Below are 27,078 nucleotides of genomic sequence, written 5' to 3'. Positions count from 1 at the left end.
GAAAGTTTACTGTATTAAAATTGTAATACTCAGTACATACGAATTAAAAAATATATATATACAAGTTACATTGAGTACTTCTTGTAATTGCAGAAATCAAATGTGACTTGAATATTGCAAATATAAGTATTTGTAAATACAAGAATACCAATTTTTCTTCATCCAGCCATTGGTTGAAAAACATTTAGGTTGATTTCCCATCTTTGCTACTGTGAGTAACGTTGCAGTGAACATATGAGTGCAGGTATATTTTTGATAGAATGATTTACTTTCCTTTGGGTAGATAACCATTTTTAAATTGCTGGATTGAGTCACAGATCTATTTCTTTCAGAAATCGCCAGTTTTTTATAGATCTGGTACTAATTTACGTTCTCACCAGCAGTTATAAGCATTCCCTTTTGTCTGCATCCTTGCCATCATCTATTGTTTTTCGCTTTCTAATAATGGCTGTTCCAACTGGAGTAAAACGGTATCTCTTTTGTCTTTAATTAGCATTTCTCTGATGAGTAATAATGTTAAGCCTTTTTCATATGTTTATTGGCCATTTTTATTGTACTCTTTTGAAAAAGTCTGTTCATGTTCTTTGCCCACTTTTATGGCTTATTTGTCTATTTTAATTATTGATTTATTTGAGTTCTTTATAGATTCTGGATATTAGGCCTTTTATGACTACATAATTTGTGAACATTTTCTCCCATTCTGTAGATCATCTATTTCCTCTGTTGATTATTTTCTTCCCTGTGTAGAAACCTTCAGGTTTAATTAAATCCCACGTGCTTATTTTTGCTTTTGTTGCATTTGCATTTGGGGTCATAGTTCTAAATTCTTTGTGTAGACCAATATCCAAAAGAGTTTTTTCTTGTTATTTTTACCTTGGCACTTCTGTAGTTTCAGGTTATTCATTTAAGCCTTCAATTCATGCTAAGTACATTTCTGTATATAGGGAAGTAGTTGTTTAATTTCCTTCTTCACACAAATTTAATTATAGGGAGGCGCCTGTGGCTCAAAGGAGTAGGGCGCCAGCTCCATATGCTGGAGGTGGCAAGTTCAAACACAGCCCCAGCCCCCAAAACTGCAAAACAAACAAACAAACAAAAAAGCTATTAAGTCAGAAATGTAATTATACAAGCAACACACTGAATAGGGCATCCTTTCCCCAGTGTATTTTCTGCTCAATTTTGCCAAAGATCAGATGGATATATATTCATGAGTCAAAAACCCAAATAAAACTAAAAACAGGGAAAAGCTTATAAAACTAAATATGGATCCCAGCATTAACAGCTGAACAGAGAATGTGATTTTTAAATTCTTAGCAGATGATAAAGTTGTGTAGAAACTGAACACTTACAAATTATTTAAAACCTGAAATCACTGACCAGAAATTACACAGTTGGATCATGGGAAAACAGAGAAAGGGGTTATGAGGAAACCTACAGTGTTCTAGCTGCCCTGATGCCCTTTTTAGAGGAAAGCCTGGCATTGATTAGATACTGGGCCAGAAATACTGGTGGCAGAACCAGTGATAATAACCTGTCTACCAGATAATTGCCCTTCCACTGGATGGGCAATTTTGATCTGGGCCCCAGACATCTGGTGGATCTCATTAATGTTGGTGTCTTGGCACCCAATTATACAGCCAATTAAGTTATTTGGAATGTTGAGTTCATGGGGGGTTTGAGTAGATGCAGCCAAACTTGCCCAATAGCCTTTCACCTCTAGAGAGCTTGAGTCAATGCCGGGGAATCCGGTCCCGCCTTGCATAATGGCAAAGTGAGGCTGTTGTCTTGCCTCCTGGTTCAGCTTGGCCACATCCAAGGAGAAATGGTGTGTTGTCCTTGAATCGAGTAGGCATCTAGAAGTGTTGCCTCCATGTCATGGGTGGCGTGAGGGTGGCCCGCAGCGTCAATGCACTGAACTTGGCTTTCTGAGCAGATGACTGGGAGCTGGCCCACATGGGCTGATATGGAATGGTCATAACTCTCCCTTTATATATATACAGCTTTACTTCTGGTTTTCTATTCTGTTCTACTGATTTGTGCACACTTTTATACCAGGATCATGCTGTTTTGATTACTGTACCCTTGTAATATAATTTGAATCAGAGAATGGGATGCTGCCTGCCTTAATCTTCCTGCTTAGTGTTGCTTGGCTTTTCTGGGCTCTTTTTTTTAATCCATGTAAGTTTTGGAGATGTTTTTTCTGACTCTGTGAAAAATAACCTTGGTATTTTGAAAGGAATTTCATTGAATATATATATCTGTGGTGGCAGGCAGTATGTTTATTATGGGACTATTTTCTATTTGTGTTGTCTAAAATTTCTTTAATCAGTGCTTTCTTGTTTCTTTTCCTTGTAGTTTTCTTGTACCTCCTTGGGTAAATATATTTCTAAGTATTTTTTGCAGCAATAATAAATGAGTTCTTAATTTTCAACTCAGCTTGTTCATTATGAATGTATAGAAATGCTACTAAGTGTATGTTTATTTTATAACCTGAGCTTTTGCTGAATTCATTTTTCAGCTATAGGAGTCTTTTGGACTCTTTGACGTTTTCCTATATGATCATATTATCAGCAGAGATAATTTGACTTCTTCTTCTCTAATTTGAACATCCTTTATTTCTTCTCCTTGATTAGTTGTTCTAGCTAGAACTTTCCATGCTTTATTGAATATAAGTGGTTACTGTGAACGTCTTTGTCTTGTTTCAGTTCATAGGGGGAATGTTTTCAACTTTTCCCCATTCAGTATGATGTTGACTGTGGGCATATCATTTATGATTTTTGTTTTGCCCTTTTGTTAATTTTTTTCTATGCCTAGTTTGTTGAGAAATTTTGTCATAAAGAAATACTGAATTTTATCAAATGCTTTTTCAGCATCTTTTGAGATGATCCCATGACTTTTGTTTTTAATTCATGTATCACATTTATTAGTTTGCATATGTTGAATCATCCTTGCATACGTGGAATAAAACCCAGTTGCTTGCAGTGCCTTATCTTTCTAATGTACTATTGGCTTTCGTTTGCCAGGCCTTTGTCGACAATTTTTACCTCTATGTTCATCAGGGATATTCTTCTGCATTTTCCTTTTATGTTGTTGTTGGTGTTTGTTCATTGACATTGGAATCAGGGCAATACTGTCTTCATAGAAAGCTTTAGGGAGAATTTCTTTGATATTTTAGAACAGTGTCAGCCTTCTGTATATTCTTATTGGTATCAAATTTTCTTTGTATTTTTGGTAGAATCTGGCTGTAAATTTCTCTCTTAGTTTCATGTAGTGGCATTGTTAGGAAATTAAAAAAAGCATATTTTAGATGGATAACAGATGAATAGAAAGAGGCTAGAAAGTTGAAGGAATCTGTCAAGTATATCAACATATAAATAACAGCATAATCAGAAGGAGAAGAGAAAAATGAAATAAAAGTTTTAAAATAAATAACAGAAAATAGCTTCTGAAGTTTGATGAAAAACATGAATATACAATTTGAAGAAGTTGAAGAAAATCTAAATAGAATATTGAGAAATTGATTCACAGTTAAACACACAATAATCAAACTGTTGAAAATCACAAACAAAATAAAATTTTATATAAAGCAAGAAAAAAGTGGCAGATTTAGTAAAGGAACACAGCAATATATTTGACATCTAATTTCTTATTTTAAAAGATAGAGTTCAAAACATGAGATATTTGAAATGTGACTAGATTAAAGATTCCACTGACAAGGCAAGGAAAGCTATATACTAAATAAAAAAACAAAATAAGAGCCCAGTTTTGAGATCTACAGGACACACAGTTTAAAGTACAAAAATTGATTGGGTAAAGGAGGGAAAAGCTACTCTATACAAATAAAAAATAGGAGAACTGGTATTGCTAATACTATTACCAAAAATAAAAGATTTAAGAAGAAAGATTATTAGAGATAAACAAGACACTTTATGATCATAAAATGATAAACTCATCAGGAATTTATAGCAATTATAGGCCTTTACTCAATTTACAATAAAGGTCACAGAATATGTAAACCAATAATAACAGAATTGAGGAAGGAAATAGATAATTTAGGAATGACGAAGACTTCAATATTTGCTCTCAATAGTGGAATAACTACATAGAAAATCAGACAAAATACAGGAAACTTGAACAGCACCATAAGCCAAATTGATTTAATTTCAACAAAAGCATGAATAATTAGAAAACATTTTAGAATAAATAAAATTAAAAAAAAACAAAATCAAATGTGACGGGGGCTAATGCGATACATAAAGGAACATTTATAAATATGTTAGGTCTACATCAAAAAATAAATAAAAATATTAACTCAAAAGTCTGTATTAAGAAACTGGATATCTCTGCACACCAGTTAAAATGACCTTTATTATAAAAAAGAAAAAATAAGTAGAGTTGATGAGCATAGGGAGAAAAGGGAACCCTGGTACGCTGTTGGTAGAATGTAAATTACTACCGCCGTTATGGAAAACACTATAGAGGTGCTTCAAAAAGCTAAAAACAGAACTACAGTAGCCTCCCTTTACAGTAGCCTCCCTTTATCCACAGGGGATAGGTTCTAACACCCTTCCCTGTGGATGCCTGAAACAGTGGATAGCACCAAGTACTACATGTACACTGTGTTTTTTTCCTATAAATGAACTGTGATAAAATTTAACTTATAAGTTATGAATAGTAAGAGATTAAAAACATAAGATAATAAAATAAGATACTAACAACAATAACTAGAATAAATTGGAACAGTTATAACAATGTACTCTAAAAAAAGTTACATTAATACGGTCTTTCTCATTTTTCTCTGGAAATACTATAGCATTTTCTGATATTGAGTGTTGGTGACCAAAACAACAGAAAACAAAACCAAGGATAAAGGGGGTACTAGTATAACATACAATCTGGCAATCTTACTATTGAGTATGTACGCAAAGGAGATAAAATTAATATGTTGAAGAAATATGTGCATTTCATGTTCATGCAGCATTATTCATACATAATAGCTAAGATATGGAAACAACCTAAGTGTTTATCACCAGATGAATGGATAAAGAAAATATGGTAAATATACACTGTGGGAGAGATATAACCTTTAAAAAGAAAGTGATTCAGTTATAGCAGCAACATGGATGAACCCAAGGAGTGTAACGTTGAGAGAAATAAGCAGGAATGGAAAGACAAAAACACACCATCTCACTTACATGTGAAACCTAAAACAGAAAAACTCACTGAAGCTGAGTACAGTGGCGATTACCAGGGGCTCCTGGTGAACATGAGGATATTGTGGAGATGTTGGTTAAAGGATACTAAATTTAAGCTAGATGGGAAAACTATGTTCAAGAGACCTGTTATAAAACACAGTGACTCTAGTTAATAACATTGTACTAAATGATTGAAAATTGCTAAGAGTAAATTTTAAGTATTCTGAAAAAAGCGATAAGTATATGAGGTGATAGCACATAAATAGCTAGAGATAGTCATTTTACATGTATTAATATTTTAAATATCATGTAAATAATAAACATAAAAAGTTTTCACTTGAAAAACAAAAAAAAAGGAAGCTTTAAAAAGGGCAACATAAGCACAAAATAAACAGTAGTTAAAAAAATAATAAAAGTTAAAATAACTATTATTAAACAATAGAAAATATGAAGAGTAAAAAGGAAAGTGAATATAATTCTTCAAAATATTAAAAATAATAAAATGGGCAAATATTTACCTAAACTGGCCATGTTAAAAAAGAGAAAAGTAAAAAATTACCATAATCAGAAATACAAAAAATGATATCATAATGACCTTATAAATAATTAAGAAACATTGTTAATAACTTGTTTTTATTAACATGGTAAAAATATTTAAAGTCAAAAATTAAGATTTATGTAATAAACATAAATAAGGTATATATGAATTATTTTATTTGACATTTTATTTGCTTTGTTCATTGTTTTCACTTCTGATTTTATATAATGTTTTTCAATTTTAGCCTATTATATATAATATGTATAAAATAATATATAATGAGTACTATGATTCTATTAGGGTATATTATATACGGACATATATACATGTATGTACATGTTTATGTAGGACTTTTCTATATGTTAAGCCTATCAACTCTTCATAACAATTTGTTGCAATATTTTTCTACAGGAAGATTATTTCCTTTTAAAATACATTGGTTTATTTTTGTTTATTGGTTTGTTTTAGTCACACACATTTGCAATATTTATTTTCACTTGATTTTACCAACATTTGTCTTTATATATCTATATTTTATGTCTGGTAGTAAAGTCTTTTTTAGCCTACATTTGAAAGTATATACATCATCTTTTTTTTTTTTTTTCTTTTAGGGACAGTAATATATTTAATAGTCACACTTACTAGTTTTGGAATCTACAGATAAAGTAATATTTTTAAGATTAATTGTTTTGCTTTCGGTTTTCTTTCTTTCTGTTTTTTTTTTTTGTTTGTTTCTGCCTTCATTTTTCATTCCTAGCATATTTAAATAATTGTTGTTTAAACAATTCACTTTCTGACCATTCTGAAAAAATATTTAAATTAGTCAAATAATTAAATTTACCTGTGTGGGCGAATGTACTACTTTTCAAGTGTAGATTTATAATGTTTAGACACACTGACCACAAACAGATAGATTTATATCCTTCCTTGATGCTTCTCCCATTTATTCTTTTATCAAAAGTATGTTCTGCATGTAAGACGTTGCTTACTTTCCAAGGCTTTTCATTAGAAAATAAATATAGATGTAGATAAACAGATTGACATATATTCATATAAAAATAATCTTTATTTTTTGAAGACTAATTCATGCCTAATAAATTCACCATTAGAAAATTATTAAAAATTCATTAATCTAAATATAGTTAGAGTCATTATGAATGTTAACAGTATCCTATGTCATATAACAAGATATAATTTTGGTTTTCTTTTCCATTTGCTGACTAATGCTGATAATTCACTTACTTTTAATTTGTACAGATTTTCCCAATTGGCTTTGACATTTTTACTTACTAATTAGGAATTAATGTAAGCTATGTAGGGAATTAACAAGGACATTCATAATGCTGATAAATACATATTTACTAGGGAGTTAGTTAATATTATTATAGTCACTGTGGAAACATGCAATGTGCATAATCTTCAGATTGTCCTCATGTAAACACATTTATGATATTTGTTTCCATGTTTTTCTTTAAAACAGTGAATTTGTGTTATCAAATGTGCTTTATTTCAAATTAACACAATAGCACACTGCAGAAATAAAAATTGTGTCAGTGAACATCAAAGTTAGATATTTCTTTGAATGGAAATATATCTAAGGCTTCATCAAGATTTGTCAATTTCAGTCTACTTTTAAAATACCCCTTTATGACTAATACTACATATTGTCAGCACAAATAGCCTATTATGTTTAAATGTGTGGCTTATAATTACCGATTGTTTTAGCATAAACAATGATTTTCTTCTACATTTACACAAATTGCTTCTTCTTGAAATGGAAACTCAGACTTCTTTGTTTTACAATTAAGAGATAGGAAAAATGTTTATATTTTAATATAATCTCTGAATGCTACGAGTAAAATTATTTGGTAGTGATATACTAAGCATTTGAAAAAATTCAACTTTAGTATTTGTACTGTATACATTTATAAATGTTCACAAATTTATAATGCAATATTGTTTTATTATTCTTATGATGCTTTTGGTCATAAAATATCATCTATATTTTAAAAAGAAATATATATTTATTACATTATCTGTTATGGTCCTACTTGTTTCCAAACAAAAAATAAAGCATGAAACCATGTTTGTGTATGATTTGGATTGTTTCGATGGTGATATCTTATGGATATCTAACATTTTAAATTTATATCAGCTTACATATGTAGAGGATGACAAAGAATGTATATCCTTTTTTTTTTTTTTTTTTGCAGTTTTTGGCTGGGGCTGGGTTTGAACCCCACAATCCGGTATATGGGGCCAGCACCCTACTCCTTTGAGCCACAGGCACCACCAGAATGTATACACATTTTAAGAAAGGTAAAAGCCATATTACAATTGTAATACTCAGTGAATACCAATAACAAAAAGTGACTACAAGTCATGGTGAGCACCTCTTGTAATTTCAGAAGTCAAACATGGCTTGAGTATTGCAAATATAATATAGTTTTTTTCCTTTCTTAAAATGTGTAGACATCTTTTGGCACTCTCTGTATGAATAAATACCTAGGAATATCACTTTTTGTGTGCCTATGTATGTGTTTGTGTGCGTCGGTATGTTGTGTGCAAAATTTTAACTATCTATATTCCTGTGTCTTTAAACTACTCAGAAAACTTACTAATGTACCATATAAATAAATATTAAAATAAATATTAAAAACCTTTTGGGGGAATCTAAAGGCTTTGCAAATCCCTGAAGGAAAGGAAGATTTCATTGACAATTATGCCAAGTAGAATAATAATAATAAAAAAAAACTGGAACCACCTTTCTTCTCGCATCCATTTAGAGTGATGCACACTATTATTAAAAGCAGCCAGTATCATATCATCTTGAATATGAGGTATGATTTTATGCACAGTGGCTCCAAGGCTGTACTTCAAACCAGGTTATTGAGGTTGCATAGTAAATGCCATGATGTATGTGCCTTTGGTATTTGGAATTTGTTTTCACACTGAATTCAAACTTTTTAGATTACTACACTTTGAAAAACATACAAGAAAAAAAAATGAAATAATACAGGGAGATAACACAGGAAATCCCAGTGCAAATATCACTGGCCAAGAAAACATAGAGTATACGAGATATCAACAAATCCCCTAAAAAATATTTTCTTCTAAGAAAAATGAAAAGAGTTTTTATTCCAGTAAACAGTTTGCAAACCAGAGAAACACAACATTCAGTACATGATACATTCCCTGAAAACAAAACAAAGGGAGGATTGTCTTTTATACTTGGCTGGGAAAGTGTCTACCCAAGTTTTTAACTTTGGTCTGCTTACACAGAAGAAGTTCTGAGTGGTTGATGTTTGCTGAGTTCTGGATTGATTGATGCAGGTCACAGTCTATTGACTATTCAGGAGACATAAACAGGGACAAGCACTTATGAAATTCCCTCAATTAAAGGAGTGAGATTTTCTGAGAATGCAGAATACCTAGATTACCTGTGTGACCTCTACTCAAGAAACGTTGGGTGGACGCTCTTGTGAATTTATGCTGAGTTAGGCACTCAGGATCTATTTGAAAGACTGGCTTTTTTTCGGAATCCACAGAAAAAATATCTAAACCTAATAAAAAATCAAAGCAGGCCAGTATCTTAGGGAGACCATACTTCTAGTGTAAATTTGTTGCCTTTACATAATTAGTAAAAGAATTTCACTTTCAAATGTGTGTTAGTTTGAAAGAGAGATATTGTGGCTGGTGCCGTAGCTCATGCCTGTAATCCTAGCACTCTTGGAGGCCAAGGTGGGAGGATATCTTGAGGTCAGGAGCTGGAGACTGGACTGAACAAGAAGGAGGCTCCCTTTCTAGTAAAAATAGAGAGGAGAAGCTGGGAAAATTATTAGGGCAATGTGGCAGACACCTGTTGCTACTTCCGAGGCTGAAGCAGGTGGTTGCTTGAACCCAGGAGTTTGAGGTTGCAGCCAGATATGCTGACACTATGGCACTCTACCCTGAGCAACAGAGTGACACTCTGTGTAAAAAAGTAAGAGAGAAGGAAGGAGGGAAGGAGGAGGGAAAAGAAAGAAAGAAAGATTTTCAGCTTCCCCTAAATGCCTTTTATTACCATTTTCTGGATAACAACACCTAGAAGTGAGATTTACTATCTACTGTATCTACTGTACAAGCTGTTACCAAACATTTATTTCACATATTGAGTTCAATTTTGTATATTGATTTCGGAAGTGGTTCTCAGTTTAAGATTATACAAATTTTCTTCTTTCTTGAAGGGTTTATATGGAAGGAAAGACAAGTGTTGGAAATAAATAATCAGTGGAAACTACTGTTGGTAGGAGATAAATGAAGGAGGAAGAAAAATCATTGTCTTATTAGATTATGTAAATAACCAAACAGACAAGAAAGCCATAAGTGGTTACACAGATTTCCAAATAATGTTTAAGGCATTACTAGAAATTTTTCTGTATTGTGCAGAGTATATTTAAGATTGTTAGGGAAATGAAAAAATCCAGTGCATGTACATTTCTTCAGGGACGTGGTAATAAACATTATCTTGTCAGAAATGTGGTTAATAAAGAAAATGATACGTTGGTAAAAAGCTAGATGGAATTAAAAATTGAATGAGGGGGAGTAAAAGACATGTGTATTTATTTATACCCTCTGAAAAGGAAGGAATTAAGAAAATCGTATGCAAAAATTGCCTTCAAACACAAGAAGAGCTCTATCCTCCTGAGAAACAAGAGAAAAGGATAGATGGGCAGGCATTGTTATATAAATTGTAACATAGTGGATTACAGGTAATGCTCTCTATATTCTCTAGAAAATAAGAAGTTAGGCATTCTGTTTTTATGAAAAGATATGAGTATAAGGAAATAGTGGCCAAAAAATAGTAATAATTGTTCAAGGGTTTGAAAAGAAACTGGCAATAGAGAACAAGTAAACAAATTAGTGGGTGGATTGTAAGAATGTTTTATGCTTTTTTAGATAATTACAATAAATGTTAGTGGATCTTTAAAGGTGATTATTTTCAGAAGGCAGAAATTATTTTTCTTTGATTAATCAACAGAACCTCATGACCATGATGTAGTATGTGCAGAATTTTTAATGTCCATCTATGTTAAACTAGCAATAAGTCATAAAGCTATCAAAGGACTAATACATGGGGGACATAAAGTTTGTATCCAATTGCATGCAAACTTTATGTACATCCTGTATATTTAATTTTTTCTTTTTTGTTATTCTTAAATAGTACCATACTATAATTTGCAGATCATTAATATTGGTATTAATCATATACATTAAAAACTGAGAAAAAAGTAAAAATTATTTAAAAAATCGTTTGCTGTTAAAATTTAACATATTATATCCAATTCAAAGTACATATTCCTTTAAACACAGCTTCTCAATATGAAAAGCTTTTTATTTTCCTGCTGTCATTTTGCATGGAAAGGGAAGGTGCATTCATTTAAGAGCAATCCTTTTTTTCTGCCCATTTCATGCTCCACATCCAGTCTCAGCCTGTGGATTACAACAATTTTCCCCTCCCTGAGAATGTGTTTTCTGGTAATGCAGAAAAAGAAATGAAAATGAAATAAAATGTCCAGCTGTTTTAAAACCAAAGAGGAACTATTTGCTTTAGCTCAAAATATATGTGTTGTCCTTAAGTGAAGATTAGGGCAATTAATTTTGGTTGTTTCCTTTACTTGAAAAATCAATCAGGCAGGGATGATATCATCAGGTACATCAAAGGTTTTAAAGAACACACAGTAAACAAGACTTAATTATTGCACTCACACACAGGGGGTGCACACCAGGAGCCTAAACTAGAAGGCAGATTAATTTTCCTCCTCTTATTTTTCTTTCCCTGTAGCAATTGCTATAGCAACAAAGTCAAATTTTATATAAGGCCAGTATCCACAAACTTTGAAGGCAAACAGCTGATACACTGCAGTTTTCAGTATTCCAAAAATAATAGCCACCCAGACAAAGTGTAGAAGGATTAGTTCCACAAAGGGTCCTGTGTAATGTCTTCTGAAAACATATCTCATTGTTTTAAAAAGAGAGTACCTTGGAAAGATCATCTGTGTTTATGTGCATCATGAAAGTCATTACTGATCATAGTCTTTTGTCTACATAACAGAGTACCATAAAACCTCCTGAACAGAGTTACTAAGATTTAGTATGTAGGATTATATTTGTAAGGAATTCTTCACTTATAAGGAGTCTACCCTAGCAAAAATAAAGTAATTAAAACCTTATGTTTTATTATATGAAGGTGTTTTTGCCTTTTATTATTTTATGTATGCAATATATAAAATTCATTGTAGGAAGAGTGTCTGTTATATAATTCATTTTGTGTGATGCAAAATTATATATCCAAATAATAGACTACATAATGAGATAATAGAAGTTCCCTAATTATAATGTTTATGGAGCTAAACATTAATATTATTATCAGTTTTATCTAATACAATATGCTTTTCTTCTCTTAACTTATACATAATAATTTTAACATTAAATATACAGTTTTTTACCTGGATGGATTTAGAGAACATTCTCCTAATTAAAGGATCTCAACAATAGAAAAGTGATTATCCAATGTACTCAACACTATGTTGAAACTAGCAGATCAACAACTACAGGCCCACGTGAGTGAAAAACACAATTAAATTCAAGAAAGGAGTTCAGTAAGTTCTCATCTAATGGCTATAAGGTTAGGGGCATGTGGCACATGGCCTGGGTGAAAGACTCAACTGCAACTCAGACTTTACCTTACAAATGCAAAATATGTAGCCTAATCATGTGTATCCTCACATTAATATGAAATTAAAAATATATATGTATACATTTTTCTATTGAAAAATTTTAGAAAAATCCAATTTTATAGCAATACATAGTTTTATGTGATTGAAGGTCAAAACTGGCAGGCTTTTGAAGCCAAATATATTTGATTGATACTGCTGTTATCTTAATGAAAGCTGTTTTTAATGAAACTAAATGGTTGCATCTTAAAAAGATCCTTATTGAATATAAATAAACAAGGATTTTTGGATATAGTATTTAACTAGGTAACTTGTCAGATTTTAAAATGATTTTCTATGATTTGTCATAGACAATCAAATCTATTCACACTGGGTTTTCAAGCATTTATATATTTACTTCTACCCATAGCCTTTAAATGTTCTTTCTCTGAGGCAACACTCACATTGTATAGTACTCACATAGTACTTTAAATGAAATTCGTCACATCTCAGATCTCAGAGGGGGCCCCTGTTCTCCTGTAGTGATAAATATTAATCCACAACTCTTGTCCTCAGATAGTCCATGGTTTTTCCTTGAACACAGGAATTGATTGAAATAAGGATGATGTCTCAACTTGGTTGCATTTCATTGAATACCACTTAACATCTGGTACTTGTTAATAACTTGTGTAAATTATTGACTAGAGACAATTATGGTCTCTCATAATCCCCTTTTCCTTTAAGGGCCAGCTATAGAGAAGGCTGCCATAGCTGCCATATTTGCAAAGTGTACTCTGAAAACAGTAACAGCCTGAGAGTTGAAAGAATGAAAAACTCAGAATAATCCAAAAGCCAGAAAAGTTTTTAAACTTTTTAAAGACCTTACTTCTAAATTTTTTAGTAACTGTACCATTATATACTACTTGTTTTACTTGTTTAATGTGGTTTAAGTTAGGCTTTACAGTATTAAAATGCAGAATTATCAATAATATACTACCCTTCTAAAATAACGCATGATGTAGTTAATTTTCCATTTTAAACTTACATAAAAATCTTAGAGCATTTGTATACCATATGTCATCATGACATGCTACATAAAAAATAAACCAAGGATACATAGAAGTAAAATCTAGAGTTATTTATTCCTAAATTGCTTCTAAGAGTGCCTTTAGATCTTAACAATGTGAGGTTATTTTATTTAAGCAAAACTGCAGTCACAAAATGCTTTACTCATTGCAAAAAGGTCAAAAAGGTATGGCCACTAAGCAATTCTGTTGGCAAGAGTATCAATAGAATTAAATGTATTTATAAAATCAACTCTCATTCAACAAAAATACATCAGGTAAATGTCAAAATACACACCTTTTTAATCTTGTCACTTTCAGAGAAACACACTATTGATAATCTGGTACAAAATTAATTAGTTAAAAATGCATATATTCATTAATTTTAATATTAAAGTCTATTATATGACGGCAATTTTAGGGATTGTGGCTAGAGCTGTAACTAAAGTAGATTTTGTGTTTCATGTATTATTAGAACTCACTGTCCACTAATAATTGAAATATTTAAAAATCAACAACACTGTATGTCATTATATAATGTCATAGTTCTTTGAAGGGAGTGACCGTTAACAAGAAGGAACATAATTAGTTGCTTCCTTTCTAAAAGACGGAGTCAAGGGTTTTTTCTGAAGATAGCCATTAGGCAGATATTTGTATGATGAACAGCAGTCAGAGAGTCAGAGTGTAGGTGTGGAGAAAGTATAACACGCTAAATGTCCACGCCAACATGGCGAGGACATTTAGCTTAACAAAGAGAAAACAAGAGTTTCTTTTAATCAGGAAAAATGAAAGAAGGTAATTAAAGAAAGAGCCTAATAAGTAGTAACCAAGAGAGTTGCACAAAAGGAGAGCTGAGAAGCCAGCAGGAGGCAGATCAGAAAAGGAATCATAGCATCTTTAATTGTTTTAGCATTTTATTATAAATTCTGTATAAATTTATTGAAAAGTTTAAACAATAGGCTGCTGATATCCATGTAAAACATTAAGACATTTAGCATGTGTTGTGTGAAAAACAGATTTAAGTAGATTAGGAGATAAAGCAAAAACAAAACAAGACAAAAACCTGTTAGAAGACTTCTGTAGAGTGGTACACAAGAGCTGTAGCTCATAGGATTAAAACACGTACTGTTTAAGGAATAGAAATTAAGTGCGTGTATGCATGTGTGTTTGTAATGCAGTTATACCCAAGGACATGGAGTGAATTGCTCTATGTTAGAAGAAATATAGATGCCAAAGTGGAATTAATGTTTCTGCACTGTAACATTGGGTAGTAGGTAGTATTCCTTTTTGAATTAGAGAAGAGAGAAGTTCATAAAGGGAATATAGAATAGGAAGTGTGAGATTATATGTTGTATTTCAGTAATTAAGAGACACTTCATTCCCATGACCTCTTTTAGATGTCAAAGTAGCTAATTAATTTAATATTAAGGTATAGAATTTAGAAGACAGATCTATGTTGAAACATGAATTTGGAAATTAATAGTCTTTAGGTTACTTAGGTAATAAAATCATATTACCATTTACATTATAATTAGTATTTTTCTATCTCAAGATAGAGTAAAAGTGACTTTATCATATAGTACAGTTTTACAAATTTTCATATATATTCGTGTAAACACCAATGTAATCAAGATGTAGAGCAGTTTGATAAACTCCAAAGGCAGCCTTTTGTTACTTGTTTGCAGTAACTCATTCTTAATTCTGAACAGGTACTATACGATCTGTTCTCATCATTATAGTTCTGTCTTTTGAGAAAGTCATGTAAATGGTATCAAATAATAAATACCCTATGAAACTGACTTATTTTACTTAGACTTTTAAGATTCATACAAATTGATGTGTGTATCAGTAGGACCTACTATTAGCAAATGGTACACCAAAAACTAAATATACCTCTTTTATGCTCTTTTACACTTATAAAAGTGTTATTCTATTGTGTGAATGTATTGCAGTTTGTTATACATTTAGATGTTTGGGTTGCTTTCAATTTTATAATAGAACTTCTGAAAAACATTTGTGTACAGACTTTTGTGTAAATAAAAATCTTCACTTCCCTAGGGCCAGTTACACAAGTGATATTGCTGAGTCATAATATGTATCTGGATAACTTTATTAAAAAACTGCAAAATTATATTCCAGAGTGGCTGTATATTCCAGGAGCTATGTGTGTGAATTCGATTTACTTTGCATACTCACTAGCAGTTGACATTATCATAATTCTTATTCCTACACTATTGTAATAACTATATAGTAGAATCTGACTGTAAATTTACTTCCCTAACGGGGAAATTTGTTTATTTGCCTTCTAAATATTGTCATATTCTTTTTTCCTTTATTTGTCTCCCCCATATATGCACATCTTCCTTGGTTGAAGTCTGTTGGCATCTATTGTCTCCACTCTTCCCCATTTTTCCCATTGGATTGATTATTATTCACCATCGAATATTGAGTCACATTTGTTTTTTCTACATGCAAGTCCTTCATCACATAAATGAGAATAATTTCTTAGGGTCTATACCTTATGTCTTTATTCTCTTAATAGATTCTTCAGAGGAAAAAAGTTTTTAATTTTTGACAAATTCTAATTTATAATTTCTTCATGATTTGTATATACTGGTGGTATCATGTTTGTGAACTCTTTGCCACATCCTAGATTCATGGAAATTTTTCCTGTGTTTTCTTCTAAAACTTTTATAATTTTAAGTTTTACATCTATAGTTACAATTTATTTATAAAAAGTCTGAGACTATTATTAAAGTTTAAATGTATACATATCAAAATTCATGTGTCTCAGCATCAATTTATTGTGAAAATGACTCCCTCAATAGTATTTTGCTTTTAGATCTTTGTATAAATCAATTGGTCATTGGGTGGCGCCTGTGGCTCAAAGAAGTAGGGTGCTGGCCCCATATACTGAAGGTGGCAGGTTCAAGCCCAGCCTCAGCCAAAAACTGCAAAAAAATGAAAAAAAAAATCAATTGGTAATCTTTGTATGGGATTCAAAATAGCCTATTTTTTTTTCTATTGATCTGTTTCTCTCCCTTCACCAACAGCTTGATCTCTTCATTGCTGTAGCATTAAGTTAAGCTATAAATTCAAGAAATTATAAATTCCTAAATTTTAAAACTGTTTTACTATTTTAGTATTTCTACTCTTCCATATTAAGTTTTGATTCAGCTTGTTTAAACCTACAAAATAATCCTACTAGAATTTTGGTTGGTATTATGTTTCACTCTACCAACAAATTTGGAAGAATTAATGTCTTTATAGGATGAATTTTTGAATTAATAAATTCAAACTCTCTCTCTACACAAATTTAGTTCCTCTTTTATTTATTTTATCAGTATTTTCATTTTTATGCTTTTTTTTAACTTTGAATTTTTTAATCTTTTAGGCTTGTCCAAATGGTATTTTTATGTTGGATTCCAACTGGTCATTTTTATTATCTAGAAAAAAGATTAATATTTGTATGTTGAATTGTTTTCTGTAAACTTAAATTACTAATACACAAGTTTTCTTGTATATTTCTTAATTTTCTTTGTAGATAATACTGCTGTCTATAAGTAGGGATAGTTTTTTTCTTCCTTTCCAGTTTTCATGTCCTTTAGTTATTTTGAATTCTTTTCCTTTCTTTTATATGAGCTTGAATTTTGAGTGTAACTGTGAATAGTACTGACGTGAGGAATTGTTCCATTTAATCCAAGCTATCAAATACATGTGCACAATCTTCATAGCATTCTTTATTGCACTTTTAATTCTTATAATATCTATGATATTCTCACTATCATCATTGATATTGATTCCGTTTCTTTTCTTTACAATCAGTCTTGCTAGAAGTTTATCAGTTTTATTCAAGAATCAGCATTTAATCTCATTTGTTTTTCTTTATTGCTTTCTATTTTCAATTTTATTTTTTTAGTGTCTATTTTTATTGTCTTTCCTTTATTTTCTCTTTTTTTTTGGAATTTCTTAGAAAACATAATATCATTCATCTGAGACCTTTTATCTTTTCTTTTATAATCACTCAGTGGTATATATTTTCTTTAGAACAATGTTTTAGCAGCATTCAGTACAGTTTGATATGTTGTATTTTTTATATTTATTCAATTCAAAATATTTTCTAATTTGTCTTAAAAATGTTTCTTTTTGAACTATTACTTAGAAGTGTATTGTTTCACTCCAAGTATTTAGATCTATATTTTTCCTGATGGTCATTTATGTATAAGTTTATGTCTCTCACCAAACATCTTGTTTTAGCTATTATTTTCTTTGCTTTTTTTTTTTTCTGCCTTATATTTCTTCCTCCTTTTCCTCTTGGGTTGTATTAATTCTCTAGTTGGCTTTTTATTACTTCCCCACATCTCACTGAATTCTATTTATTTTTCAATCTGTTTTCTCTACATAATGTTTTCATTTTGAATACCTTTAATGCCATTGATGTTTACCTTATCTTAATATTATTTGCAAAAAACTTGTTAGATCTTTTCATAGATATATTTTCACTTCTAAATTGTCCATTGGCTGAGGTATTTTTAAATCTTCATGCCTTTCCAGGACTTCCCCCATTATTGAGACATTTTCATTAATATCTATTTTAAAGTTATTTTAGAGAAATTAAAGAATTCTGACATTAGTGTCATCTTGTCATTGACATCTGTTGATTGTCTCTTCTGATGTTTGTAGAGATTTTTCTTGTTCTTCTTTTGGCGAGTATTTTTATTTCTACCATGGACTTTGAGAATATTATGTTGTGAGGCACAGAATTTTGTTTAATTTATATAGAAAATGACAATAATTTTATTTTAGCAGGCAATCCACAAGGTTGAATTTGGCACATTTTTTTCCCAGAGTTCTTTCAGTTTTCCTTAATGTTAAATTTTCAAAGTCTTTGAAGCACTATTTTAACCTACTTAACATGTGCCCCAGCCAGTAGCACTTTTGGTAACTAAGCAGTGGTTTAGTTAGTGGTTTATCTCTTAGTTTAGTATTTAAAATATTTTTGTGCTTATCTCCCTTTATGTCCTTCAGCTGGGAATTTGGGGCTCTAACCACCCTTCCTCCCAACACATAATTTTCTTTATCGCAGTTCGTTTTAAAGCAAATGGCAGGAAGTCACAGAGAGAAAAACATCAGGGAGATTTGCCCTGATTTTTGACAATACAACCTTTCGAAACTAGGAGAAATTTCTCCCTAACTCAAAGCTTTAGGCTCTATTGATCCTTGCTGATCCTGTTGCCATTGTCTGAAGAATCTTTCCTTCACCTTAAACCTGAACAAGAGCCTTCTGGTGGCACCCCTTCTGACTGTGCTAATATTCAATTTTTGAGAACATATTAAGAAATACCTGAGGCTGGGGCAAGGTGGGAAGGGGGCAGGAATTCACAACTAGTCAAGGTTACTTCAAATTCTGATTTTATTAATCTGTTTGCTACTATTTGTTTATTTTTCAGAATCCTCCCATATCTCCCTCTTCTGCTCTCTCTAGGTTTTATATCAACACTAATTAGGGGGGGGAAGAGGGTACTGTATTTAAGAGCCTCAAGATTTCCAAACTTAGAATCTGCCCAATTATTACTAATGTCACTAAACATACTAGTTTGATATGAGAGTCTCTGCAGCAGACATTAAAACAAATCAAACTTAATTACAAATATGCAAAACCACATACATTTATTTTACATAATACAAAGTTCTAATGATAACTGACTACTTGTTAGTGAGTGCATTTGGACTTAATGGGGGATCTGAACAATGTAGTACCAGGTTCACTCAGGTATGTCCTGATGTCATCAATTTGGAATTATTTGAAAATGAGTTTTTAATAGCAGCTATTTCTAACCCTGAATATATGTTCCATTTAAGGATTCTTTCTGAATATAATTCTCTAATAAATTCTGATCATAACACCATGAGGTTCATTAAAAACATAGCTGCTTGGGCCAAGAATGTAGGCTCAGAATGCCCCTGTAATGTTCAAGCTATGCAATACACAGTAGTAATAGTAGGATGAAGGCTTCTAAAATGTATGAACAGCTAGGATTCACCAATGTCAAAATCTAAAACTTAAAAATGAATTTCATTAAAATACCATAATAATAATATATTTTATGAAGAAATGATGAGGGCTATGTTTGTCATATTATAACCACATCCCTAAGGCACTAAGAGATCCTAAACTTAACCAAGTATCAATAATTCCCAAGAGAAGCTATTATCTTATGACAACTATGCACTAGATTTATTTTACTTCTCTAGTAAATGTCTGTACTGTGATAGAAAATGTAGCATAATTTTTTAGAAGATAAAATCAGTTTGACAGCAGCCCCAGTTTGTTGCACATAAAATAATCTAACATGTAAAATATGTTCTAGCCAACAAGGGTACCTCTTTTAACTTCTCTTATGCATAAGTCAGCACCACTTTGAGACATAGAAACTTGCCACTGAGCTTAATTCATGGGGCTTTGTGAACTATCAACTCATAGTTGACAAGATACCAACATTATTGCTTTCTAATATGAATCATTTCACAGGATTTTATAGGGCAATGTGAAAATGAGCAAAGCACCAATTAGTGTTTGTCTTTGGAGAATAAAATAGGCCTTTCATCCTAAAGGTCATACAATTTTGCTTTCATAGTAATATTCTTTAAAGTTTTGTTTTTTTCATTATTTTTGGATTATGTTAGGATTCCTATTTCTAAATTGTAATTTATTTTACAAAGTTTGATGGATTGTGTATTTGGTTTAGGAAAACTAAAACGGCTTTAGGTGTTTCAAACTACCAGGGATGTAATATAGGGAATTACAGTCTTAAGATAATGTCAGAAATGTTGGGGTAAGAAGGTCAAGGAATCTATAACTACTATTCCAGTAATCAGGAAGTGCAGATATCACCAGCAGACACTGGGAATAAGATGAGCTGCCTGCAGTATCCAGCTGGGAGATTTAAAGAAGATGCCCATAAGCTACCAGTAAAACCTCACATCTGTCATCTGTCAAAGCCAATGTGCTTACTCACCCCTGCTTCAGGGGCAAACCTGGCTGCTATTTCACTTTCCAAATCTTTACACAAGAGCCTTCTCATGGAATAATTTAAACTGGAAACTTTTAAGCAAGAGTGTTTTCAGCTCCGGTAGTATAGTCAAAAGCTTATAAAAGAAGGAATTATGATGTTTACCAACAGATAAGAACCATCCCCTCAGCATTCCAAAGTACCCTTCTACTTCTAATTAAACTTAAAATAAAATTAATACAACATCATACCTTTACTTATTGTACTAGTTTCTAAGGGCTACTATAACAAATACTGGGTGTAATGAAGCATACACACTGGGTGGCTTAATAAACAGAAATGTATTGTCTTACAGTTGTGGAGGGTTTGGCTCCCTCTGAGAGCTGCAAAGGAGAATTTTTCCATGCCTCCCTCCTATGGTCATCATAAAAATAAAGACTTCACTAAGGTAAGAGAAGGTAAGGCTTTCAAAGCAGTTTGGCAAAGGATGCACATCTTTGTCCAATATACAGAGGGTGCCAAAACATGTATACAAATTATAAGAAATAAAAAATATTTAAAAATTATAATACTCAAGCCACATTTTTACTTCTTCAATTGTAAGAGATACAAGATAACAAATGTTATTGGTATATATTGAATATTGCAATTTTAATGCAGTTTTTAACACAATTTCCTTCCTTAAAATATGTATCTGTACGTATTTTTTGGCCCCCTTTGTATGGTATCTTTTAAAGTGACAAGAAATGATCCATGATAAAAGCCATCTACTATAATGTACCTGCCACCTATGTGACTGCTCCATTGAGAAATGGTGCCATTTGTACCCTGAGCATTAATCTCTGCTTTTGTATATTGTTGACAGTTCAGCCTTTGTGAGGGAGAATTTATTTAGTTGAGTCTGTACAAATATCTCCATACTTGATAATATATTTACTTTGTTTACAAGCTTATCAAACATACTCTAGAGTAGCTGAGTAAGCTGCTGACAAACTTTCACACGAAAAACTCATCTTTCCCACTTGATCATTGCAGGCTACATCAGAGAAATGCACATCAAACTCATACAGAGATGCCAGTTCATCCTTGTTAGATTGGCTATTATATATGAAAAAGATAGCAAGAATTGGCCAGAAACCCTTGTACATTCTTGGTGGCAATGTAAATTGGCACAGCCATTATGGAAAACAGTATGAGGGCTCCTCAAAAAACAAAAAATAAAACTACTATATTAGTTAGCAATTTCAATATTGCATAAAGGAAATAAAATCACTATCTTGAAGACATAGCTGCAATCCTATGTTCATTGAACGATTCACAATAGCTAAGATGTAAAAGCAATCTATGTGTGCATCAGTACATAAATAGATGAAGAATATATGCCACACCTACACAATAGAATTTCATTCAGCCATAAAAGAAGGAAATCCTGCAGTTTGCACAACACTGATGATCCCAAAGGATATTAAACCAAGCGAAATAAGTGACACAGAGAGACAAAAACTGTATGATCTCCCTATACATAGAGTCTAAAAAAGTTGAGCTCAAAGAAACAGAGTAGTTGCCAAGGGCTAGGAATTAGCAGAAGTAGAAAAATTTTGGTTAAAGAGTATAAATTGTAGTTATAAAATAAATAACTTCAGTGGATCTATATATGCATATGCTATGTTAACTATAATTAATATTGTATTGTATACTTGAAAATTGCTAAAAGAGTAGAACTTATGTGTTTTCAACATGTACACATATACACAGACACACATACAATTACTATGTAGGGAAAAGAATGTATTAACTTGATTGTGATAATCATTTGACAATGCATATGTCTATCAAGTCATCAGTTGTACACTTTAAAATATATATAGTTTTATTAGCAAATTATATTGCAATAAAACTGGAAAAAATAGGGTGGCACCTGTGGCTCAAAGTGGGAGGGCACCGATCCCATATGCTGGAGGTGGTGGGTTCAAACCCAGCCCTGGCCAAAAACCACACACACACACACACACTAAATAAATAATCGATTATAAAAAAACTGGAAAAAATAAAGTTAGAATGCATTAAAAATAAAATTTAAATATCTTTCAGTGATGCAAAAACTTTTGCTAAGATTTTTTTTTTTTATTGTTGGGGATTCATTGAGGGTACAATAAGCCAGGTTACACTGATTGCAATTGTTAGGCAAAGTCCCTCTTGCAATCATGTCTTGCCCCCACAAAGTGTGACACACACCAAGGCCCCCCCGTCCCTCTTTCTGCTTTTCCTCCCCCCCATAACCTTGTCATTAATTGTTCTCATATCAAAATGGAGTACATAGGATTCATGCTTCTCCATTCTTGTGATGCTTTACTAATAATGTCTTCCACTTCCATCCAGGTTAATACGAAGGATGTAAAGTCTCCATTTTTTTTAATAGCTGAATAGTATTCCATGGTATACATATACCACAGCTTGTTAATCCATTCCTGGGTTGGTGGGCATTTAGGCTGTTTCCACATTTTGGCGATTGTAAATTGAGCTGCAAGAAACAGTCTAGTACAAGTGTCCTTATGATAAAAGGATTTTTTTCCTTCTGGGTAGATGCCCAATAATGGGATTGCAGGATCAAATGGGAGGTCTAGCTTGAGTGCTTTGAGGTTTCTTCATACTTCCTTCCAGAAAGGTTGTACTAGTTTGCAGTAAAAAGGCTGCAAACTAGTACAACCTTTTTGCTAAGATTTTTATAGGGTAAAACAAAAAATATCCTGGAGATTATTATTTCAAGTATCTCATTACGATCTGAGACAAATTTCTCTAAGTATTCTCTTAAATTCTATATAGAATTTAGAAAATAATACCAGTATTATATAATTTATAATAAACATAAAAATAAATTCAATGAGACATAAACTAAATACAATAATTGCTTGTTATAGACAGTGAGCAAATTAGTACACTGTTGTTTTTACACCCAAGAATAAATTTGCAGTGATAGAAATGCATTTAGAAAATATTATTGAATTATTTTATTATTTCATTTCCATATATCATTTTAATAAACCTCACTACTTTTAGAGCTAGCATTGTCTGTTTAAAACAAGTACACATAGCTATGATTTTTACAAAAATACGTGATTGATATGACTCTGATTATTAAGACAAAGGAATAAAGCAGTTGGGAAATTATATTCCAAATTAATCTACCTGGACTAATTAGTGAAGAAAAATATACTATTTGAAAAACATTGTCAACAGAAATTAAAGACTTAACATGAAAAGTTTTGACTGAAATCTTTAAAAAATACAGAAATAGGGCCCTTGAGAATAGAATTGTAGAATAATCAAGGTCAAATTAAATTCAGAGCTAAATACAGAAATAATATTGAGATATTATTAGCTCTGTTCACAGACCAAATAAGATGGCCTTAATGATCCCCTCAGCTTCATTAAATTTTATAAAGGTTTCTTTCTGACTATAGGCCATGACCTCCCCTTTTCTTAGAGCATTTACTTTAGAGAACTTGCAGTTGTAAATTCTTTCTCTGGCTCTTGCAAATTTAAATCTTCTACAAGCCAGGAATGTTGGTCTCAAGGACCCAAGAGCCATACTTTTAAAATGTAATCATTGAAAACCAGTAATTCTATCTTCTAGTCTCTGTGAGAAGGCAGGAGACTAACTTCCAAATCAACAATTAGTGAATACATACAGTCTAATCCCTTCAACTTGCTCCAATACTTTTCTTCTAGTTCACTAGAGTGTTTGACATTTCTCCCTCCTTGTATTTCAATGGAGTTTAATGACATCTCTCTCCCAAATTGCAGTAGTCTAGTATAAAGTTTTCCTTTAATTTCCTATTTAATTTACTCAGTCTAAATTTTATTATACATTTACTACTTGTTCAACATAAACTTGAAAGTTAGTGTAAATGAAAGGGTTACATGTATTTGTCTTTAAGCTGTGTACTGAATCTTGATTTGACAAGCTGGAAAAGTTGATATGATAGGCTGGTAGATTGATAAGTAGATGATAGAGATAATGAGGTAGGGGAAAGGAACAGAAGTGGACTCTGCCCCAGTGACTCTGTGCAGGCATTATCCAGGCAGTTTGAGAAGTATGAAGCTACTAATTACATCCCCCCTGCAGCAGATGTTCCTGTTACCTAAATGCCTACGATGCATTTTGAACCTACGTAGTAACCTTATAACTTCCTTGACCTTCGGTTGTCTTTGAGATAGGGGTGTGGAGGCAGGGGATGCACCAAGGGCATGACCTTCCCTGAATCATGAGATTTTCACATGCACACAAGCCCAAAGATTATATAAAAGGAATGCCAGAAACTGAGTCATGTGCTCAGTTTTGGGGACACTAGTCCTCCGAGTCTCCTGACCACTTCCTCTTTCAACTGCTACTGAGTGTCTTTTTGTCTGTCTTGGCTCCTGCTACAATATCAATGTTATAGAACAATTTTAATGTAATAAGTTAACTAACAAAATACATAAACATTTTCATATTTTCTTCCTATTTGTGCATTGAAATGTAATAATATTGTTGCTAGAATTTCTCTCTTTGCTGAATATTAGGTCTTGGTGATATAGGATTTCCCCACTCCAGGCTGGACAGGGATCCCCTCATTCTCTAGGCCCAGGTGAGCTCAGAAATCAGACCCCTGTCTCTAGGTACAAACAAGTTGCCCTTTCTAGGCCACATTTTCTGGGCTCTAGCAAGGTCATGAACAAAACAGTCTGAAATGTTTTGGGTGGATCCACCTCAAGTAGGGAAGACACACCCTAATCCCTTCTGTGAGACAAAAACTGCAAAGACCCAATAATCTTGCCCCAGCATAGTGGCTGTATTCATTCATTGGTTAATACACTCGTTAAGTTTGTAATGGTGTTTTTTCACCTACCAAGTCCTGGCTAAAATGGGGAGGTGCCTAGACAAAGGGCCCATGTGGGAGACTTCCGACTTGGGTCTTCCCCTTTGCCAAGGTGATTTTCCTCTGGTGCTTTCTTACTCCTTCTGTGTATTCCTTTCTATCTAATAAAATCCTGTCTTACCACTGATCTGTGGTTTGTGGGTCCATTTTCTTCGAATCCCTAAGACCAAGGACCTACCGAAGAAAGAAATTTTGGTAACATCGGGGTTCAAAGAATGAAACCATAGAGCACATGAAAGAGTGACAGGTAGAGTTTATAGACAGGGAAAGATTGATAGAAAGGTTGAAAAAGAGGGGAAACAGAACCTCCAGCGGCACAGGGTGTGATCCAAGTGGGCAGCCCCTCAAGTCTTCAGGCTAAGGGGTTTAAATTCTACTTTGCCAACCCTGCAGACAGAGGCTTTTGGGGAAGTATGCCATAATTGGTTAGAGGTCTGTGGGCAGAAAATAATCCTAAAGTAATTTTAACATTAAGCTTAGGAATTTTGGTTTTGGCAGTTCTTGCTTCAGGCAAGAAATTATGTGTGTTCCCTGCTCAAGGAAGAACTGCCAGATCCTTTCAGGCTGCTTTGTCCATAACCTTACTAAAATGGGGCTAGAAAAAGGTTTTTACATATAGTGGGAGTTCTGTGATGAGACTGATTTCTGAATTCACTCAGGCCTAGAAAATGGAAGGGGGCAGTTCCCCTTGTCCAAACCTGAATAGGGGAACCCTGTATCAATACACATTCAAAAGGTTTTCCATTATGTGTGCAGTAGAAACAGACAATACAAACACAAATAAAATTCTATTCTTATTATAATAATTTTTACTTCATTTAAATATTTTCATAAAGAAAAAATAAGCACATTATTAAGGTTTAAAATCATGAGGTAATTTTTTTTATCATGCAGAATGTAATTTCAGAATATCAAGTTGGCAATTATCTTTTCTGGATTCTTGGTGTGCTGGTGGCTAAAGAATTACCAAATACACTGAAAAGCAAGGTAAGTGGGAAACCAAGTTTTTTGAGGGAGAACAAGATATGTAGGTTTATAGCACAAGAGTAAGATACGTTTGCCATATATAATGAATCTGATTCTGGGGATGGTCTAGAATCTTGTTTTATAGTGTCTAGATTGGGCTCTGCTTACAGCTCCAAGGTCACCATCAAACAACTTTGATGGCCAGTTAATGACATGATAATTAGCCTTCGGTTACTCTAGATCACTTTCACATTCTATAATTCTTTATTCTATTGTTCTTGGACTGCCTGGCCTATGGGATGAAGAATTTCCACATTGGCAGAGTATTCCTCCTTCCACCAAAAGTGGCAGTTGCATGGGATAAGATCAAAATGAAGGAGCACTAAGTTAGGGTACTGGGTCTTTCCATTAGGTGTGCAATTGCTTAAGGCAACACCAAGGCAGGACACCCACCTTTGTCCTTAGGTGAACTGGAGGTCCTATCTGTTAGGTGGATAGGATCTCCTGCTTTTCTAGGCATAAGGGCACCCTTCTTTTGTGCCATTTCAAGCAACTTTCCTATCTGGAAGAAAGAAGAAAGCCAGCATTCCATGTTGGTGTAGTCCCATCCTTAATCCTATCATAAGCAACGGCTGTACCTGAGAAGGAGGGAATTCTTTATCAATCTGAGTATCCTCACCTGCTCCAT

At 32.6% G+C, this 27,078-nt stretch overlaps 1 pseudogene; it reads right to left on the bottom strand.

Annotated features, from left to right (window-relative positions):
- Positions 1-1,431: 1,431 nt before the first annotated feature.
- On the bottom strand, positions 1,432-27,078 carry LOC128566432 (poly(rC)-binding protein 1-like; annotated as a pseudogene).

Source organism: Nycticebus coucang, chromosome 15 (genome assembly GCF_027406575.1).
Source record: "Nycticebus coucang isolate mNycCou1 chromosome 15, mNycCou1.pri, whole genome shotgun sequence".
NCBI classification, from domain to species: Eukaryota; Metazoa; Chordata; class Mammalia; order Primates; family Lorisidae; genus Nycticebus; species Nycticebus coucang.
Note: the sequence above shows the minus strand (reverse complement) of the source record. Positions and strands in the feature narration are given on the sequence as shown.